This window comes from Bidens hawaiensis, unplaced genomic scaffold (assembly GCF_021521415.1).
Source record: "Bidens hawaiensis isolate Kalapana, Puna unplaced genomic scaffold, B.hawaiensis_p1.1 tig00011693_1, whole genome shotgun sequence".
In the NCBI taxonomy this organism is placed as follows: domain Eukaryota; kingdom Viridiplantae; phylum Streptophyta; class Magnoliopsida; order Asterales; family Asteraceae; genus Bidens; species Bidens hawaiensis.
The window spans coordinates 1-9,977 of record NW_027491925.1 but is presented as its reverse complement, the minus strand read 5'-3'; positions in this window follow the sequence as shown (position 1 = coordinate 9,977).

Below are 9,977 nucleotides of genomic sequence, written 5' to 3'. Positions count from 1 at the left end.
GCATCTTCAATCACCAGGGATAACGATCAAGAACATATACACTTTTAATTCCCGATTAAATCCAACTTGTTCCAAAATTTTCACTTTAATAAATAAGCATCACGTTTCAGGATCCAATTCTCAAACGCCTTGAAAATAACATAAATAATATGCTCTGACCGCAATCCAGTAATGACGAAAACCTTCAGTTCAATTTGACTTTCTTCAGTTGGTCAACCTTGAACAACAACAATTTCTTTGCCCAAAAACACCCAAATATGTGTCAATATCCAGTTTCAATCAACATCCCATTCACAATTTCAACTCCATATCCAGAGTTGACCCGTATTTGTTCACACGTAAGACCAAGAAATACCAAGTTTCACTCGTTGACGGAACAACGTCTTCGGTCTCACAATAATCGTGTACACCTGGCCATTCGGACGAAAACTCCAAACAAATTTTTTTTTTTTAATTTTTTTTTAACTTCGCCCAAAAGTCAACTTCGCCTAAAAGTCAACTTCGCCCCTCATTAACTTCGCCTGGCTATAACTTCGCCTGGCTATAACTTCGCCTAAACCCTAAAATTTAAGCGACAACTTCGCCTGAACCCAATAACTTTGCCTGCCGCGGCTGTTCGGCCAAAAACGCATCAGAAACGTGCCAGAAACACCAAAACGCAGATCTCGAACCATAGCATAAGAGCCTAAGGCTCTGATACCACTTGTAAGTCCCTCCGGGGCGTCGCTGATCGATACGAGATCCGCACGAGGTCTAGGAGTGCGGAATCCTCCTAGACTCGTTTATGGTGTAGAAGACGAAGAACACGATTACACACAAACAAACACACGAACGGGATAAATGAATCTGCAGCTCTTTTTACTAGTAACCATAACACGTTACATACCGAACATAAACAAAACACGGCCGACCCGAGGTGAGCTCTACCTCGGGTCGTCCCACACGACTCTCCCTCTCTGTTTCTCTCTAGATACTTGAACTGACCACCAAATCACTAACTTTCTGGATACTAAACCCTAAACAAGACACACATATATATAGAAAACCAACTTCGCGGACTTGGGCTTGGGCAAGTAGGCGAAGTTGTTCTAACTTCGCCTATGGCGTCTCCGCTGGTCAGAATTGCATAGCGACGGTCACAAAATGCACCAACAGACTCCCCTTTGACCGTTGCTCTCAATTCTAACAAACACAAAAGATCATCTGTTACAAAACATGCACCAACAAATAAACCCTTGGTTACTAGTTTTGATCCCTTTTTCTTTAATTTCACTTACGGCGAAGTTGTTTATTAAGAAAAGTTGGATCTGGCGAAGTTATAAATATAGCGAAGTTGACCAGCTGTTTGACTTAGGAGCGAAGTTGTCAAAGGGGCGAAGTTAACCATAACTTCGCCCATGTATTTTCAAAACTATATAAAGGTGAAACGGTGGTCAACTTGGTCAAATAATTTCCAAACTATTAACCCTCGGCGAACTTATACCCACAAACTTATAAACCTCGGCGAAGTTATACCCACGAATTAACCCTCATTATAATCTGATTTTTGTCCGAGTTAAAGGTTTGTAAGATCATTGTGACCCTTAATTCGTAAGACTTGGTAATAATCGGCGTCTTGATGATCCAATGTGTGGCTTCGGTTAAACGGACCTTAAACCCTCGTTCAACATCTTGTGTTAACTGTGTTTTAGTCTACATATGGTCATCTTAGCCTATATCGCCTACCGATTTAATGTTATCATTCGCAAAATCGATCAAACCCAGCCCAAATTGGGTCATTATGAAGCGCCGATTAGAGAAGCGAAGTTAAGGTTTAGGCGAAGTTGCTCATAACTTCGCCGACTGGTTAACTTCGCCTTACCAGAAACTTCAACAATAAGTTATCTGGTTTATTTTGTTTTACTCAGGCGAAGTTGAGCCACAGCGAAGTTAAACATAAAAGATGTCATAACTTCGCCACTGGTAAAATGCGAAGTTATGATCTGTTAAGAAACTATTCTAATTTAGACCGTTTGTTGTGCAGTTATGGCTGCTGTGGCAGGGGCTGGTGGTGCTGGTGGTGACGAAGGTGGTGACAACAACCGACAGTTCTTTCCGGGTCACAACATGTATATCACTTTGGATCCGGATGCTAGTGGTATAGACGACTATCGTGAGATCATGTCATTCCTCGTTCGCTCACGTATTTTTCACGCCATCACGACTACTCTCCCCATTTCACTACCAAATATCGAAAACTTTTGGCGAACGGTTGAATATGACTGTAGAGTTGATCCTCCGGTTATGCGCGCTACAGTGAACAATCAGGTGGTACAGTTCTCGGCTAATCAAATAAGGGTCGCTTTACAGTTCGGGGTTGAAACTACAAATGATCCAACAGACTTTCCGGCTACATTCAGAGATTGTGCGTTTCTGCGTATGGGTTATTCGGGTCCGTTAGGTGACACTCAAGGAGAAAGGGATTTTTATTAGATCAGTGGCGGTTTCTGATGCACGTGATGATAGTGTGCATGTCTAGTTGTAAAGCTGGTACAGATGGTATGGGGGCAACAATGCAATCTGCAATGACTGCCCTGACTTACAACAAGCCCTACAGCTTTAGTCAGATCGTGTTTTATGAGATTGATCGTCAGAGACGCGCGGTCGCTAGGGAAATATTTTTTATGTATCCGAGATTCCTACAGATGATTCTGAATCACGTAGCTCCCACGCTGCCTCAACGACGTCCTATCCGTTATGTTGAAAGTGTGAGTAAGAGAATTTTTGCGCAATGTAGGTCATCAGGTGTTCGTAGCAAACCAGAACTTCGTCTGCGGCACACTGCATTGTTTGGTTATTTGGTGAATCATGCTTATGTTGCTCCTCCAGGAGATGAATTTCGTGACCCGGCACCGCAACAGGCTGATGTTCCTCAACCACCTCCTGTGGTTCAACCACCACCTGTGGTACAGCAAGCACTGCCTGCTGATCCTGTTGCAGTTCCGGAAGAACATGTTGACCTTGAAGTCGCCTTTGGAGGGCAAGGGTTCTTTGACATGGAACAAATTGATCCAGCTGCTGAGGTTCGAGCCTCAGTAGCTGAGGCATCTGGTGTGAATGTTTCTATGGTCACTACATCTGTGGCGGATTCTGAGAGAACCGACTCTGACTCCTCCACTGACGATATCGTTGAAGCACAACAGATTCTGGTCAGACAAGAAAGAATACATGGCAAGAGAAAGAAAGACTCGGATGACAGTGAATCTGACTATGAGGAGGAGTTAGACAAGTTGGTACGAAGATCGAAGAAGGTCAGGGCTGGTGAAAGTTCATGAGTTGGTGAAAGCTCAAGGGTGGTTCGTTTCTCTCCACCCTCGTTATCTGGTATGACTATGGTTCCTGCCTCTATGACTGTAACAGTACCGATTACCTCAAGTGTTCTCGTGGTGACCACATCGTCATCCTTTGGTGTTCCTCCGACCACGTTTCAATTTACAGCACCGGAGATAGTCTCCTTGCCACCTCCTATTGTCACTCCATCGTAGGTCGTTGCAAGATTTGTTGAGTCAACGTTGGTTGCTACTGCGAGGATGCCTGTGTCAATACCACCCGCGGTTACTTTTCAGGCTACTTCTGACATTCCAGTTTGTTTGGGCATTCCTCCACCGTATGCTCAAGACATTTCTCACACAAGGTTTGATTTTGATACTACTTTATCAGATTTCGAGAGGATAGCAGCTCTTGAACGGGTGGTTGCTGAACAGTCAAGAATTAATCTCATCCAAACTCATGCCATCCAGAGACTTGTGGCAGAGAATCAGTTACAGTCGTCCCTCCTTGTTGAACACGGTAAATTATTTGATGCCCTTAAAGAGTTCTTGGCATCTCAGAGGGAGACGAGCTGCAAGGGCGACGAGTTGAGAACCAAGAAGAGACAAGATAGAGACGATCATCTCAATGCATCGAAAGGTGCAGGTGGTAAGTTGCCAAGAACTGAACAAACTCTTGGGACTTCCACATCTCAGGGGGAGTCAACTGGTACATCAGGTGGACCAGGTGGAGAGAATGTCGTCGTTGTTGATGATGTGGAAATGTTGGGTGATGATGATGATCTAACATATGATGTGTTAACTATTGATGAGATTGAAAAGATAGGAGAACATATTGTGATTGATAGTGAGATACAAGAAGGTGAGATTGTGGATGATAGTGTAGAACATGATATTCCAGATGTTGACAAGGTGAATGTGAGTCAAGATATGGATGTGTCAGATGAGTCTGAGTGGGAAGAACAGCCGAGATGGAAAGAAGGCTGTGCTCAGTGGTTTGTCAAGACAAAGAAGCCAGCGGTTCCAACAATGTTTAAGAAGAGTTACAACATCAAGGGATACGCTGAGTCAAAGAAAGGTATTATTTGCTGGCTGTATGATGAGCAGTTAAAGTTGTTTGCGATTAAGCGTTATGATGGAATTCAATATTTTAAGAAGGCATTGAGATCGCTAAACACCTTGCCTGAGTATGAGGTGAAAGATTTGGCTCGTTTGAGATTGATTAATAGGAGTGATGATGATGTTGCAAGAATAATTGGAAAGATAGTATGGAAGGAAGCTATTAAGGAGAAAAAGTTTGAGCTTATAAAGCCTCAGAAAGGAAGATTGGTTGAATATAAGGATCGGGGAATGAGGGCTGATGGAAAGCCTTGGATGGTGATGAAGTATAAGCCGATTCGGTGTTTGAAAGAAGTGCCAATGAATTTGATGCCCAAGGATGTTTTAAAGGGTCTCAAGTGGTGGTACGTAGATAGTCAGACAGATGAAGCTGTTATGGAAGATGAGGACGAACAGGAGATTCTGAGAGTGTATGATCCCATGCACTTGGTAAATTTGTCTAAAGCTGATTTGCAGGTACTAAACGATAAGAAGATATTCTACATTCCTGCGTGGAAAGATGAAGCCAAGAAGTACCAGAGGGTGCTCTCTGTCTGTGTAAGACAGGGCGTTCATGCTTGAAGACGGGTGGAACGAGATTTTTGGGATTACTAGACTCGAGAATGAAAATAGAGATATGAAGCTACTGCCAAGGGGGAGTCTGTTGGTGCATGATATCATTAGTTCAGTATCTTGTGTTTTGTATGTGTCTGTAATCGTTTTAGATTGTTTGTTTGGTTTGGAATATTGTTTTGTATAAGTTCGCCTGGGATGTAAGCGAACTTGTAAAGCGAAGTTATCACAACTTCGCCTAGTATGTTAGGCGAAGTTGTCGAGGTCTATTTAAACCTCCACTTCGGCTTATAGGTGTAAGTTTTTTCCAGAACATGTGTTGGTGATTATTGATATCACGTGTTGAAGCTTGGAAACATATCGAGTTTAAAGTATTACCCTGTGTGTTTGTTCTATTTATTCAACGTGTTATCTATCTTACACTCGTATCGTATTACGTGGGGATTCCGCACCCTAGTGTTACGAGATATTCCTGTGTAGATCCGGCTGGGAACCTACACTTCTTTATATGGTATTCTTCATCCCTTTTTGAAGATGAAGTTGTCGGAAGCGAGCCCGTTACCGCCGCCACCATTGAAGATCTGGAACAATTATCGTTGAAGAAGAGACTCCGGAAGACGGTCCTCTCCGGAAGATCTTGAACAATTAGCGTTGAAGATCCGGAACACAGTGAACGGCTTCGATTAGGGTCCGATTTGGGCGGAAGATCGTGAATTAACTTCGATTAAGGTTCCGATTAACCGGAATATAATGTATGTACTTCCTTTTAATGGTGCTTGGCTTCCTCTGTTCAAATTAAAAACCATACAGAGTGAAGAGGGTCGCAGTGGTTGCTGGGGGGGGAATAATGGTGTGTAGGGCAGCTATGGTGGTGGGTTCTGAAGCTAGTGTTGGTGGCTCGTCGAAGAAAGTAGTGATGGTGGATCGCTGGAGATAGAATTATGGTGGGCCTGATGGCTGTAGACAAAGGGGAGAAGAGAGGGGAGTGGGTTGGGTTAAAATAATATATGTATATTCTTTAGTTATTAAAATATTTTGTTAATAAAAGGGTAAAATTACTAAGTTGCCCTCATGTGCAAGTCACATGATTAGATTTAACCAGAAAAATAAACTGGGTTAGGTTCAAAGGACAAACAGTGTAACATTTGGAAACGTAAAGTACAAATTATGTTACTTTTAAAGATAAAGGACAACCACTGAAATTTGGTGTAAACATAAAGGACAATTTCTGTAATTCTGTCCAGATTTAATTAGGTGTAACATCACGTAAATTCCGAGCCAAAAAATGCCAAAATCCAAAGTTAAGGACCATTTCTACCAATTTCCAAACTCAAGGGTTTAAATGAAAAATCTGTTTTCCTGACCCATCGCGATACGTGATGGATCAGAAGAGACCCCCATCACGTACCGCGATGGGTTGTCTGACACAACGTGACACGTGGCGCACGATGGCACATTGTGTCTCCACGTGTCACCACATGGCAACGCGTCTGCCACGTGTCGCCACGCGGCGTAACGCTTGCCACGTGGCAGGCCTACAGTGTGACTAAGCTAGCCTACGTCGCGGTACGCGAAGGGCTAGCCCAGGAACCCATCGCGTACCGCGATGGGGTCCATAACCTTGTCTATAAATAGCAAGGCCCGGGTTCTCATTTTCCACACTCCAAAATCACTTCTCAACTCTCTCTCTAACATCTTTCTACACCTCGAAGTTCGTGCCCTCGATCCACCTCGTTAAGCGTGCCCAATTCCTCGATTTCCGTGCCATATTTTGATATCCGTACCACTCCACAACGATATTCCAAACAAGAAGGTGGTGCAGCTCCGACGTCCCGATAATCATCTCGAAGTGCGTGTTGCTGAAGTATTGGTGCATCTTGATAAACGTGCCAAAGTGGAGTACTGATCAAGGAAGGTTAATAAAGAAAAAGGCATCGAAGTGCTGCTCGAGTATATAGGGGCTTATAAGTCAAAGAAAGGTAGGCATATTGCCCGAATAAAATAATAATAAAATATTAAGTCTTAATACCTAAGTCAAGGTTATACTCGATGCCTCGATAAACAAAAGAAAATATAACAAAGAAAGAAAAGAAGAGAAAAGAAATATAAATATATATATATATATGAATATATATGTGTGTATAATGATTCTTTGTTATAAACATTATTTAAGTAATAATGAGTATTCTTAAATAATAAAGAAAAGAATACGTTTCTCGAAAAAGAAGAAACGTAGGGTTTTATAAATAAACTAAAGGTTTATGAATACTACTTTTCAACTAAAGGTTTTAAAGTAAAGAATAAATAATCGAGGGTGGCGATTATAAAACAAGACTAAAGGTCTTAAGCCGGATTGTATATCCGACTAACAAAAGTTATACTCGTACTATAGGTGCGAGATAGCAAGGGAAAGACCCAAGGACGGTGTTTGAAGCCGATCCTCATTTGAAAAGGTGAATACGCCCCACTTTTACAAACTAGTTTTCAAACGAGTCAACTTGTTATGTGAAAAACTTTACATGAGACTAAGTGTCTCTAAAAACATTGTAAATAAGAGTATAAGCCTAGCCCTCAGGTAGTAGTATACGTTTGTCTGGATCCTTACATATGTGGTAAAATGCGGTGGGCACATCGCACCACGCTTGGTCACGACCTCCGGCCCATCGACTTAAGTACGTTCGAGTGAGACTGACCATGTGTATATTTATGGTACCTAAGTTATGTTGAAACGCTTGCGGTATTTTGCTGAGGTGACCTAGTGTAGAGACTCGAGTTTATAATGATGTTTTTTTAACTTAATTATTCCTAAGCCAAGATGGGCCGAGGCTTACGTAGTCTCGAGGGATAATTTAGTAAAGGAAAATATTTTAGCGTCAGCATATTCACTAGCATTCGTTGCTGACGTATTTTTAACATTTTGCAGGTAACCAAGATTAGAGCTTGAAAGATGAAGGGCTCAAGAATCCGATGGCTCGGATTTTTGTTTTGAATATTAAATTTTTTTGTAAACTTATAAACAAGTAAACCTAAGCGAGACTTTTATCTCATCTTTAGTATTGTAAATATTTATAACTTAATTCCACATGTTTTATAAAGTCTTTCGCTAAGTAACCCGTAACTCTGATTTATTTATAAATGTGGGTACCAACTATTGATCACACTCCTAGGCCTAAGATGGGGGTGTGACATTAGGGTTTTGATTGTTAATCAAAATAATATGTTACTGTAATGCATGTATACTTTAGTTGGGTGCTATGTTGTATGTATTTTTAGCGTCAATTTATGGCTAAACTGTATAAAAATCCAAATTTTGTCTCCTATATCCAACATTATGATTATAGGTGTTTGTTAAAGATAGAATTTATTATAATGATTTGAATTATTTAATTTTTACAATTGTGGATGTAAGAAACTGTTAGGATTAAACACACACACGAACCGAACACTAACACGAAAGCAGTTAACATACACCGGGATTTAACGTGGTTCGGTCTAAGCTGACCAAATTTCACGGGTGACAACTAGGTATTCTTTATTGAGTGACAAATAATTACAAGTACATAGCGTGGTTTAAATAGAAATTGAACTAGGGTTTGTAAATTATTGAACAAGAAATCCAAACTGGGTCGGGCTTCGATCTGGCCACCCTACACCCGTCTTCCCTCGAACCCAAAAATCTCCCACTCGGAGGCCTTGAGTACTCTCGTATGCACTTCTGATTGTACTTTTGTAATCTGCATTAAACATCTTCTAGTTTCCACCGCCTTCTCATCAGTTAACCTGAAGGGCCCGTTGAAGCTCCCGGAGCTCCAACACGTCAGTCACAGTTGAAACTGCCCTTGACCCGTTCGTTGTCCTTACCGACTCCCATTTTAACGAACTGTCGGATCCCGGGATATCCTAAGAACAAACACTCTCCATATTCAGCAAGTAATCCACCGGAGAGACTTTTGCAGTTGGAATATTGGTTTTCTTAATCCACTGTCGACCTAAAACTGTAACTGAAACACGACATGTTCTCCCACTATCACAATGTCTTCTGACTGATTTAACCTTCCTAGCTCATTCATCCCGAATCTTCACTTTGGCTATGAGTTTGTTACTTACAAAACGAACCTTCTTTTGCCCACAAGATTCTGTGAACCGGACCTTGTCTTTCACCAAAGCTAGATCCACTCATTTCGATGACATATCGACCATATACAATGAACCCATTTTCTTGCCACGAGCAACCACATGATTCCCTTTGACTACTTTCCACTACCCATTCCCGAACTTAACATCATAACCCTGGTCATCCAACTGCCCGACTGAAATAAAACGTTTCTTCACACTTGGAATAACCCTCACGTCTTTCAAAGTCCAGGAAGTACCGGCTGAAGCTATCAAATGAACATCTCCCGTACCTGTTGTAACAACTCGGTTTTATTTATTTATATTAATATTATATTAACCTTTACCCGACCCACTTTTATGTTCGGGTTATCTTATTAAATAATAATATCGCGTTTATCGAGAAGGTTAATTATTATTATATTATTTATAATATATATGTATATATATATAACTATCAAAAGTATGCATTTTAACCTTAAACCTTACTTTTCCCTTAGTATGTATCCACCTTGATAGTTGAAGGACCTTTTTGCAAATCTGTAAAAACTATTATAATATTATATCAAACAACCAGCAACCCATGTGCCGGTATTCGTGATCCGTGTACCAACCCGTGACCTGTTTAGTGTCTTGAGCCGTAATTCTTGTCATTAACATGTAAATCAAATCATAGATTTTGTTAATCTTTCCATTTACGACATCACCGACGTTTTAATTATGTTATATCAATCATAAACAATTTGTATAACTGATTAGTTTATGCCGACACAAACCAATATTCAATACGTAATATATAGACCAACATAATTCAATTGAAGCTACATAAACAATCATCTCATCATCGCCTATCAAAGCCCCAACATTAATTAAGTTAACTCTATT